The sequence below is a fragment of the Henckelia pumila genome, chromosome 1 (genome assembly GCF_033568475.1).
Source record: "Henckelia pumila isolate YLH828 chromosome 1, ASM3356847v2, whole genome shotgun sequence".
NCBI lineage: Eukaryota > Viridiplantae > Streptophyta > Magnoliopsida > Lamiales > Gesneriaceae > Henckelia > Henckelia pumila.
In genome coordinates, this window is record NC_133120.1 from 132759400 (window position 1) to 132770871 (window position 11472).

Here is an 11472-nt window from a genome sequence, read left to right on the forward strand (position 1 = left end):
TTCTTCTGATGGAAAGATAGATTATGTGGGAGTGTGCTTGTGACCAGAAAATTAGCAAAATGTGCATACCATGGTGAACTCTCTATCGCGAAAAGTTTTTCATCAGGGAACCAATCATCTATATCCTTTACTTCATTTTGTGCATCATCAGTAATGCATTCTAATCTAGACAGATGATCAGCTACTACATTTTCAACACCTTTCTTATCCCTGATCTCTAAATCAAATTCTTGCAAAAGAAAGATCCACCTAATCAGTCTAGGTTTCGCATCTTTCTTTGCCAACAGGTGTTTAATAGCAGAGTGATCTGTGTAGACTGTGATTTTTGAAAGCACAAGGTACGAATGAAATTTATCTAGTGCAAATACTACAGCTAGCAACTCTTTTTCAGTTGTGGCATAATTGAGCTGAGCTTCATTAAGAGTCTTACTAGCGTAGTAGATGGTTCGGAATACCTTGTCTATTCGTTGGCCAAGTACCGCACCAACAGCAGAATCACTAGCATCGCACATTACTTCAAATGGGAGCTCCCAGTTCGGCGATGTCAATACTGGCGCAGTCACCAGTCTTTCTCTCAACACCTAAAAGGCCTGCAAACAATTCGAATCAAAATCAAAAGGGGCATCTTTCATGAGCAAAGAGGACAGAGGTTTGGAAATTTTTGAAAAGTCTTTAATAAATCGCCGATAAAAACTAACATGTCCGAGGAAACTTCTAACTCCCTTTACTGTCGTAGGTGGAGGCAGATTTTGAATAACGTGCACTTTAGCCTTGTCCACCTCGATCCCCTGTTCAGAAATTCTGTGACCCAACACTATACCTTCTGTCACCATGAAATGACACTTCTCCCAGTTAAGCACCAAATTGGTCTCCTCGCATCTCATCAACACAGAATTTAAGTTATGCAGACATGCATCAAAAGATTGACCGAAAATAGAAAAATCATCCATGAAAATTTCTAGAAAATTTTCGACCATATCATGAAAAATAGCAGTCATACATCTCTGAAAATTAGCAGGAGCATTACATAATCTGAAAGGCATACGTCTGTAGGCAAATGTACCATATGGGCAGGTAAAAGTCGTTTTATCCTGGTCTTCAGGTGCAATCGCTATTTGATTGTATCCTGAGTACCCATCTAAAAAACAGTAAAATTCATACCCAGCCAATCTTTCTAGCATTTGATCAATGAACGGGAGGGGAAAATGATCCTTACGGGTTGCGTCATTTAATTTTCTATAATCTATGCACACACGCCAACCCGTAACTCTCCTAGTAGGTATTAATTCATTATTCTCATTCTTTATGACAGTTATCCCCCCTTTCTTTGGTACACACTGCACTGGACTCACCCACGGACTATCAGAAATAGGATAAATGATACCTGCGTCCAACAGTTTGATCGTTTCAGCTTTCACAACTTCCTGCATCTTTGGGTTTAGTCTCCTCTGTGGTTGGACTAATGGGTTGATGCTCTCTTCCATTAAAATCTTGTGCATGCATATGGATGGATTGATTCCTTTGATATCCGCCACTTTCCAAGCAAACACACTCTTGTGTTTCTTAAGCACCTCCATTAGTTTGTCCTCCATCTCACCTGTCAAAGAAGAAGATATTATGACAGGTAACTTATCGTTCTCACCTAAAAACATGTATTTAAGATGAATGGGTAATGGTTTCAATTCCATAGTAGGTGGTTCCTCAATTCTTGGTTTCTGAGGAACTAAATCCTTCCGGTCACCAAGGTCTTCAAGTCTAAGATTTCCACCTCTTCTCCATGACTGGTTGTCATTCAAGTATGCGGTCATCTCTTCTACTCCGTCACTGAGGTCTCCCAACTGTTCAGATACAAGTGCAGCCTCTAACGGTTCCTGAAAATTATCCTGCACATAATCAAATAAGAGTGAGTCTACTACATCTAACTGAAAACATTCTTCATTATTCTGAGAAAATTTCAAAGCATTAAAAACGTCAAAAGAAATTTTCTCCTCTCCCACTCTCAACAACAGCTCTCCCTTCTGGACATCTATAAGTGCTTTTCCTGTTGCCAGGAAAGGTCTTCCCAAGATGAGTGGCATGTCCAGATCTTCTTCCATATCTAACACCACGAAGTCCACGGGGAAGATGAATTTGTCCACTTTCACAAGCACGTCCTCGATAATCCCCCGTGGATATTTGATGGACCTGTCCGCCAGTTGTAAAGACATTCTGGTGGACTTTGGTTCTTCCAAGCTCAGTTTCCTGAAAACAGAGTAAGGCATTAAATTTATACTTGCACCCAAATCACACAAAGCCTTATGAAACTGAACATCATTAATTACACAAGGGATAGAGAAACTCCCTGGATCCTTTTTCTTTTGTGGGATTTTGTTCTGCACCAGTGCCGAGCAATTTTTTGTCAGACTTATCATTGCATGATCCTCCAATTTCCTCTTGTTAGAGAGGATTTCCTTCAAGAATTTCGCATAGCTTGGCATTTGCATCAGTGCATCGGCGAAGGGTATATTGATGTTCAATTTCTTGAACACTTATAAAAATTTACCAAACTGAGAGTATAGCTTGGCCTTCTTAAGAGCTGCAGGAAAAGGTGGTGGCACAACAATTTTTGATTGTGAAGTGGGTGGGGGTGTTGAGATAGATGACTTACCTGAAGTTTTTTTTGATGTACCCGTTTCGGGCTCTTTCTCGCTTTTTTGTTCAGGCTCGACCGTCTTTCCACTCCTTAATTCAATTGCTTTCACCTGTTCCTTCGGATTCTTCTCAGTGTCGCTTGGCAAAGTACCCTGATCTCTGCTGGAAATTGATTTGGCCAATTGACCTATTTGATTCTCCAGATTTTTGTTTGATGCATCTTGATTCTGCATACGGGTTTCAGTAGATGATATAAATTTTTGCATCATCTGCTCCAAGATTGATTTCTCCTCTTGAGGATGCCTGCTGTAATTCTGATTTCCATACGGCTTATTATTCTGTCCACCCCATGAAAAATTCGGATGTTGTCTCCACCCTGGATTGTATGAATTCGAAAATGGGTCATTCCTGGGGCGATTCTGATTTCCCATGTGGCTTGCCATAACTCCCTCCGGTTGAGAGAATGTTTGACAGTCTTTCGTGAAATGCTCTGCACCGCATTTTTCACACCATACTTCTTGCACTCGCATTGCCGAATGTCCTACACTTAGTTCCTCGATCCTTTTGTTCATGACTTCAAGTTGAGCAGCCACAGATGTGAATGCTTCAACTTGATGAATTCCAGTTGATTTCCGGGCCCCACTCCTTTTAGATTGAGGATGATAGCTACTGGTTGCCATTTCCTCGATTAATTCATAACCATCCTCCGACAACTTTTGCAGTAGATTCCCACCTGCAGCTGCATCTAACATGGTACGATTTGAATGAGAAAGTCCATAGTAAAAAGTTTGTACCACAAGACCGTCTGGTAATTGGTGGTGTGGACATCTCCTCAGTAGATCCTTGTAGCGTTCCCATGCTTCATAAAATGTTTTCTGTTCACCTTGGGAAAAAGTTGTGATGTCCGCTCTCAGCTTCATTGACTTCGATGGTGGGAAGTATTTGGTGAGGAAAGCTTTAGCCAGATCATCCCAAGTTATGATGGAACCTGCAGGTAAATTCGTTAGCCATGCTTTCGCCTTGTCTCGTAGTGAAAAAGGGAATAAACGCAAATGAATAGCGTCATCTGAAACTCCCTGTATCTTGAATGTATCACAAATTTCTAAAAAAATTGTGAGATGCACATAGGGTTCATCAATGACACTTCCACCAAATTGAAGCGTGTTCTGAACCATTTGAAGAATCGCCGGCTTTATCTCAAAGTGATTCGCTGCTACAGTTGGCCGGATAATGCTTGGTCGAGCACCTTCAATATTTGGTAAGGCAAGATCCATCATGGATCTGTAAACTGGTGGTTCTTGTTCGTGTTCTCCTTCCATTTCTTGCTGCTGTTGCCTTCTTCTTCTGTGAAAGGTTCTGTCGATTTCTGGATCAAAAGGCAATAGTCCTTCAGGTGAGTGTTGCATGTACTGCAAGAGAATCCTACAGTCCACAGATGGAAAAGAATGATTAAAATTGTAATAGAGAAAAATCAAATCAAACAAATTAAAATCTATTTAGTCCCCGGCAACGGCGCCAAAAACTTGATCGAGCAAATACTACCACGAAAAATCAACGTAAATATATCTATCAATTAAGCTCGAATAAATCGCAAGTGCACGATTCAAGTTATAATATAGTGTACTGAGTACGAGTATCGTCCTCAAGGACTAACGAAAATAATTTATCTTTTCAATTTTTAACTACACAAAGTATCGAAAAAGTGATTTGTGAATTAACTAACATCTAAAATTAAAACTCAATATAAATTAACTTAAATTTCACAACCAAGCCAACAAATCTCAGAGTGAAGAATAACAATTCAAAATGATTTTGTTGGAATTTCGGTTCACCTTTTCCCTAATTGAACTGGACGATTGGAACTTAATTTATTCTTATAAATTTAACAGAAATTCCTATAACATTGAAACTCTCTCTCGAGGTGATGCCAAACTAATCAAATCAGTGAAATAATTAAATCTCTCTAATTATTTATCACGACTGATTGCTTTGCGTTCTATGAATTCTACAACTTTCAACCTGGTGGTCTATGGCTATCAACATGTACTAAATACCATATCTCTATGAATATTTTAAGTCCATGGATTATATCATTCGTCCTAATTATAAACCTATCTCTCGACAGCAATTTATAATTTACGAATCTATGTTAAGGGTAGCTAATCATCAACATAGAAAGAAAAACATGATAAAATCAATTATAAACATAAATCAATTCCCAATACGTTCGGTGATTCAATCACACTACAGTGTTTCGGGATTAGGATCCCCTCGATTCCAACAAAATAATATTTTAGCTACTAGAATTCATTACAAAAATTCAATCTCCAAGATGTTCAACATAAAAATTCAAAATAAGAAGAAAAGGAAAAACTCCCAACGGAGAAGAGAAATCTCAAGCGTTCAGCCGCCGGTAATCTTCTGATATGCGTCCCGTGTAACCCTAAAAAACTAAAGAAATAATTGTATTTATAGTTCCCCAGAATCCTCTCCGAAATAAACTCTCAAAATAATAAAAAAATAAAAACTGCGCGCCGCGCCCGAGCGGTATAAATTGGCCGCTCGGGCTCCTCGAAACTCCTTGCGCTACTGTCTCAAAAATACGTGACCGCGCCCGCGCGGTAGAATATGGCCGCTCGGGCGCCTCGAAACTCCTTGCGCTACTGTTTTTCTCAACCGTGTATGCGCCCGCGCGGTAGATATTGGCCGCCCGTGCGCCCTTCTTCTTTTCCAGAATTTTGCCTTTCTTCTTGTTCTATCTGCATGGCCTCTACTGTGCATCACCTTCCCACCAAGTATCGGCATTTTTTGGTGATTTCCTGCCATAAAAATAGATAAACCATAGGAGTGAATACGAACATAATAAAACAATATAAAGAACAAGAATGGAAAAGAACGGACAATAAGTAAACGAAACGAAAGCAAAACAAACACAAAACAAACAATAAAAACACATAAAAACGACTCCTATCAGAGTCAAAGCCTAAAAGTGCTACTTTTATAACTTGTAAAAGTATCACTAGTTGTTTTACAACTTTAACACTACTTACACTTAGTCTCTAAAAATCCTTTTGTTTGAAAATTCAAGAATTGAAATAAATAATTTAATTTCACTTGCCCAGGTTAGAAAATGCTAAATTTTAAAAAGTTCTAAAATAAACTCAAGAATGTCATAAAAACGATTTTGGTCGCCCGGAAAAATCTAAAAATCGAATTTTATCTATTTTCCTCAGTTTCTCATAAATCTCAAATCTTGCGAAAACTAAGAATTACCGCCGAAGTTCCCTGTCTCCACTTGCCGGATTCGAAACCACTGAACTCAAGAACTCGAGATTAATTAGCTTAAATAATTAAGCAAAAATAACATTTAGATGAATTTAAAACAATTAAATCTCTGAAATTAAAATTATAAATATTTAAGCGAATTTAGTTTCTATCCGGATTTTAAAATACAAATTTTTGGAAGGTAAATAATTAAACTTTATAAGTCTGTTAAAATCAACACTTAAAAATTTTGATGTCACAAAAATAGATAAAATATTTAAATAATAAGCGGAGCGATTAAAATAATTTAAATAAACTATGTGAATGTTTAAAAGTTATTTAAATAAATACACAAGCGGATTTTTAAAAAATCTTTAAAATAAATTGGACAAACAAAAACATTTAAATAAATAAGCTAGATATTAAAAATTATTTAAATAAATAAATAAGCGAGAAGTTTTAAGTTATTTTAAATAAGTAAGTTGTACAACTAAAATTATTTAAATAAGCAAGTTTAAACCTTTAAAATATTTTCGACAATTAAGTTGCACAATAAAAATCATTTAAATAAATAAACTTAAATAGTTAAAAACTTTAATTTAATAGTTAGTACAATAAAATTATTTAAATAAAGAATTAATATTTTTATTAACTCATAATCAAATAAAAGATTAAATCAAATAAACTTAAAAATAATAATCATAATATTTATTTAATGTTTATGCATGTGACTCAGTAGATTGGATTTTAGATGATACATTTCAACAATATCTTTATATCACCGTAACTATGCTCTTTATCAATAAAGTATTATATGTTTTCCAAAAATGTTAAGGAATTTTTGTTTTGGTGATATTAAACCAGTAGTAGTAGACCAGAAAATAGAATAATTTTGCTATATCTAAAACAATAGACTAGTAAATAAGACTGAACGAGTACCAGTAGAATCATATCAGTAGAACTCAAGCGAAACAAGGGAACATTATAGACTTAGTTCTTTGATCCTTCTAGAGTCAGTAGAACAAAACCAGTAGATCGTCTCCATGCAAAAAGCAGTAAACCATGCCTTTAAATAGTCGTTATGTTTTGATAGGACATCACATTAAATGCATTGTACTAAGCATTTAATGAGCATTTATTGCATATCCATTTTGAGCACACAAATCTGATATTTTAAGATGCATATATTCCATGTTTCAAAGGATTCGATTCAGACTTTGAATTGTGAAGATAATTTTTAGATATCACTACAACAAATATGTTAATTAACCATACTAAAAAGACAATGGTTTTATATCTAAACTGTTGTTGTTTGGTCTTTAACAACGATTTTTACAAAAACCGTTGTCGTTGGCCATATTTTAATTAAAAACGACAACGGTTTTTAAAAAAACGTTGTCTTATATATGCCAAAGACAACGGTTTTTAAAAACCATTGTCTATGAGTGGGTTTTTTTATGATCTACGACAACGATTTTAATTAACTTTTGTCTATGTGCGTGCTTTTTGGGGTCTAAGACAACACTTTTTTGTAATCCGTTGTCGTTGTCATTTTTTTTTTTATTTATTTTTTTAAAAAAATATACACATTACATAATAACCTACTATTACACGCTTGAGGCTTAAGTGAATGAACGAGAAAAAGAAACCCAATCTCTAGCCCCCAACCCGTCGCCCCCTTCAACCCAGCTCTTCTCCGATGCCGATCGATCGCTGGAAACTGATTGTCCGACCTCCTTGCAGCTAGCCCAAGCTTTAGCAACTCCAATCGTGTCTTCAATCTCGAGTTTACAGCTTGGATCAAAACTGCACTGTCGCGACTATCACTGTGTAAGTTTTCTTGCTTCGCGGTATTTAGTAGATGTCGAGGTCTAGGTTTATTGTTGTTTGGGCTTTCGGTGCATATGCTTTGAAAAGGGGTTAAAAATTGATTTCGTATGTTTTATGTTCTTTTTTTTTTGGGTTCCTTCTTGAGCTCATCTGTCTTCACAGAAAAGAAGTATTTAAATCCCAGTTTGAGTTTGCTTATGTTTGCTCTTCTTGATCTCTTTCTCGTTATTAAAGAGATCATGAGGCAACTGCACATACTCGTTTTCTTTATTTATTTACTCCTATTTTCTTCTCCTTCATTTATTTGTGTCAATTCATCATCCTCCCTCAGTTTTCACACTTCTACCTGTGGAAATAACAATTCTTGCAAAGCTTCTGGGGATCACGGGCTTTGTGATTCTTAAACCAGTAGAAGAAGTTCTTGCCTTGAATCTTCTCGTAAAAGGAGAGATGGGCAGTGATCTTATGTACTTATGTGAGAAGAGTTGGGAATCCTTAGGCCTCTTCTATACGATTCCTCCAGTATCATCAGCTGCTTTGGAGTGGGACACCAAATGTGTGGAAGGAGAAGGAGACATGGATATAATATGGCTAACTGTATGAATCTGAACCTTATGGGGTGAGGGGAAAATAATAAAGAACTATGGTTATAAATAGATGAGAAGAAATATTGGGTTGGGATCATATTTAAATTTATACTTATGACACTGTGATTCTCCTAGATGTGGATTTTAAGATCAAGTTTCTCACAGTTGGAAGGCTGAAGCTTACTGTAACGCCCCGAAATTATATTAATTGACTTTATTTGAGATAATCATAGTTTCTAGAATTCAAGAGCTGACTTTTTATTGATCAGGGACTATTTTGCAGTTTTCGGAATTTTCAGGGTCTAGAATGCAAAATTGGAGATTGTTAGATGTTTAAGCTTGGATTTGACTCATCCACCTCATTCTTTTCTTCCCCTACACGCCTAATCTCCATTGAAGATGCCCCAAAACCCTTCCAAGCTTTCAGATTTTGGTTTCAGCTCGATCCGACCGTTAGAAATTAATTCTGGAGGTGGTTAACCGATCACTGTCTTGAGAGCTCCGCTTTGAAGTAAGATTCTTTTATTTCTGAGATGTTTGAATTTTTGAAGGTTGTTAGAATCGATTGATATTTGGAGAGATTGTTCATGAGCCAGTATGTATCGTTTATTCTCTGTCGGATCGGAAATAGGACATCGTTTGGAATTGTTATGAATTTTATTTGGTTTTTCAAATTGGGGGTTTGGAGTTTTGTTTGTTTTGAATTGAGATTGTTGGTTGTGGCATTATTATGAGTTGAATGGGTTATATTACTGTTGTCTGTGATTTTTGGTTGATCAGAATATAGTCGTTATGCTTTCGGTTTGAGTTTTGGACTATAGTTTGGTTTGAATTGATTTGAACCGGTTTCAGTCAAGTGTTATGTTGATATTGATCTCGAGCCTTTATTATTTCTTTTACAGATTCATTTGAAGGTCGTGAGTTGCAAGATTTCAGAATTTGAATAGTTCTAAAGATTGGAGACGATATAGTATCAACTTTCTTATTATCGATAAAGGATATTAGAATGAATCTTGATTGAGGAATCGTAGTTGTTTCCAGGTTTGGAGCATCGAAGTATTGAGAAGAGGTAAAAGACAACTTAGACTTGAATGGAACGATTAACTCGAATCCTACTTGATTCGAGTGTTCCGAAGAAATAACATACTTGCATGTTAACTGATTTGCTTGACTTTAGTTGAATGAGTTACGATTTGAATTGCATTCATATTGAACCAAATGATTTATTTCATTTTGAATTAGACGTTCTGAGAATTATAGCATGGGGCATTGGCAGACGAATTACTGCAATGACCGACTTAACTCTCTATAGTTGCTTCAGAGCCTAGAGGATTGAAGTACACATCATCCACCTCGAAAGGGGAGTTCTTTGTGATTGTTTGTGGTATTTTATCCTCGGGATCCCAATCAAAAAAGAAAAGAATCGAATTACCTTTTGATTATCCGGACTTGATAATCTCGAGTTTTAAATACATGCATTTCATTTTAGATTCCCCTTTGAATTGCATTGTTGATATTTGAATATCTGGAAGTTGATGCATTTCATTTTGAGATGCTTAATTATTAATGCATGTTATGTTGCTTTTACTGGGAATATCATTCTCACCGGAGTTATTCGCCTGTTGTCTTGTTTTGTGTGTGTGCATGGTATCAGGTGGAGCAGGACCGAGTCAGAGATCGCATGGCTAGGTAGAAGAGTTGATAGAAGTGAGGCTTTGGTGTTTAGAAGTCGATTATGTAATCGAACTCATTTTTTAATTGTATTGGAACCTAGAATCGATGCATGTACTTCTGTTGAGTTTTGATCAATATTAGAACTTCATGCATTGTATGAGACTAGATTGATGTTGGAATTACTTGTTGTAGGTTGAGAATTGAGGTGTTGTGTTGCATGATGTAAGGAGAGCATTTCTGTTTTCTTTTCTGCTAAGCAGTGCCCGCTCGATCGGTTGATTATTACCGATCGAGCGAGCATACCTGTACTGAAATAGAAAGATGGGAATTTTGTGTCCGCTTGATCGGTAAGATATTACCGATCGAGCGGGGGCATTAAATTTTTCGGACAGTAATTGGATTATTTTTTTGCCCGCTCGATCGGTAATGTCTTACCGATCGAGCGAGCACTGTTCATCAGAATTTAAATTTTATTTATTTGGGTTTCAAGATTGGCTCTTGATTTTTTATCGATATGATTAATTCTTGATTAGATGATTAGAATCGAGGTCTCACATTAAGTGGTATCACGACGATAAGATTTTTGGACTGAATTAGAAGTGAGCGGGTAGATCGATCTGCTTGACTTGGATTTCTCGCATGTGATTGAATTCTTTGTTTGATTAACTGGATTCCTTATGCGAGCATGATTTATTGTTGGAGAATTAATTGAATTACATGATTATGTGATTTAATTTATAAAGCATGAACTACTTGAGATATGAAATGTTTTGTTTCCGAATTTCATTTGAGTACTTTTGAGACCGAACGAACTCGTTGAACGGAATGTTTGGGCACCAAATGTTTGAATTAAGGTATTTGTGTCCTAACCTCTTTGGTATTAGATATGGCTCCTAGACGAGGTGTGTACAGGGGACGACCAGTAGTAACTCCTCCTTTGGATCAGGGTAGTACCGAGACTGATCAGATGGATGCGACAGCTACTCCTATGGAAACCTTAGTGAAGATATTTCAGTCTTTTCGACCCCCTACCTTGAAGGGTACAGAAAATGCAATCGATTGTGAAAGTTGGTTAGAAGACATTGACCAGCTGTTCGATTCTCTAGATTATTCAGATGACCGCCGAATCAGGTTAGTGATTCATCAGCTGCATGGGGTTGCTAAGAGCTGGTGGATGTCGATGAAGAGGGCTATGGAGAATCGAGGTACAGTTGTTACTTGGAGTCTGTTTAAGATTGAATTTTATAAGAGGTTTTTCCCACTATCGTAGAGAAAGGACAAAGGTGCTGAATTTGCTTCTCTGAGGCAAGGGAACTTGAACATTGAGGAGTACGTTGCCAAGTTCGATAGCTTGTTGCGCTTTGCACCGCACATCGCTGATAATGAGGAAGCCAAAGCCGACCAATTCATAAATGGATTGAATCCTAAGATCTTTACCTTGGTTAACACTGGTAGGCCTAATAATTTTGCGAATGCGATGGATCAA

General features: G+C 36.7%; 1 non-coding gene across 1 annotated transcript; it reads left to right on the forward strand.

The window, feature by feature from the left end:
* The first annotated feature begins 3441 nt into the window (after positions 1-3441).
* On the forward strand, positions 3442-3548 carry LOC140876977 (small nucleolar RNA R71). The gene has a single exon (XR_012149199.1). It is a non-coding gene; the product is annotated as a small nucleolar RNA R71 (small nucleolar RNA).
* Positions 3549-11472: the final 7924 nt, after the last annotated feature.